Source organism: Condylura cristata, unplaced genomic scaffold (genome assembly GCF_000260355.1).
Source record: "Condylura cristata isolate star-nosed mole 26May11 unplaced genomic scaffold, ConCri1.0 scaffold00002, whole genome shotgun sequence".
Lineage (NCBI taxonomy): Eukaryota > Metazoa > Chordata > Mammalia > Eulipotyphla > Talpidae > Condylura > Condylura cristata.
The window spans coordinates 24,678,753-24,679,911 of NW_004567103.1; the positions used below are offsets into that span (position 1 = coordinate 24,678,753).

General features: G+C 48.9%; 1 pseudogene; it reads right to left on the reverse strand.

The window, feature by feature from the left end:
- Positions 1-582: 582 nt before the first annotated feature.
- LOC101626692 overlaps positions 583-1,159 on the reverse strand; it is a 6,056-nt pseudogene continuing 5,479 nt past the window's right edge.

Here is a 1,159-nt window from a genome sequence, read left to right on the forward strand (position 1 = left end):
GATCACAATCTTTAAAGAAGTGAAACTTCTAATGGAAAACAGGGAAATCATTTAAGTGGTCCATTTTTCATTGTGCTTCATATTACTATCCTGCCTGTTTCATTTGGATTACAAACCAATTCAAAATGCCCTACAGAACATTTTAAATTTGCAGTCTATGAAACTGCGCATTTTTGCAAATGGAAGGGTCAAAGCAGCTATTTGCCTCACAGGATGCCCTTGGAGGGGAGTACCTGCATCTAGACTACTTGTTTTTTCCCAAGAGCTTTTGCAGTAGGTGGGTGCTTAACAAATAGTTGTTGGATTAAGGAGTTGTTTTCTCCCTTTGCTTACCCTATGCTGTTCAATTTGTTGGTTTGAAATATTTTCCAAAAGATTAAATGCTAGCATTTTTTTTCTCTCCCAAATGTATCTATTTAATATATTTATCACAAGAGTTCCACGAAGAGATTTAATTTAAAAAACAAACAAAACAGACATGAACAACACAGCTTGAGATAAGAGTCCTGCAGAGAAACATGGAGAGGACAGAGCAGCCAAAGAGGACACCAGACGCTGAGGCGGCTGAGGCGGCCTGCTCCGTCAAGGCTGCTGACTGGGGACTTGCTTTGAGTTCAGGTTTCTTGCAGATACTTCTTAAAGGCTGCGGGGTTTTTGCAGGGCTCGGGGCATCCTTATTCAAAGGGCTGGCGATGTTGGGCTCTCCCAGCAGGCTCTGGATGGAGAGCAGGATGGTCCTGACGTCGCATAGGGCGGACCACTTGTCCTTGAGGATGTCCAGGCAGTTACTGTGGGTGTAGCCACTCGGGTGGTAACAGGGCGTGAGGAACTTCAGGGTGGGTGCGATGTAGGGGAGGCGGCTAGGGAACTCCAGGGAGAGCTTTTACCTCAGGTCTTCGTATACCGTGCCAGCTGCTCCTGCTCCGTGGATGGTCTTCACCCATTTGAAAAGATTGTCTGATTCAGGGAAGGCAGAGATTCCTTTGTCGCCAGACATCCTGAGTGTCATCAGCTTCTGCTGTAGCCTCTCGCCCACTGGGACCCCCGCGGCGACCCCGCTGGGCTCGGCTCCCTTGCAGGCGGTTTTGGGAGGCCATCATGGTGGCACTGGCCGGCAGACAGGAAGACCGACCCCACCGCTGCTACTGCAGGGCTGCGC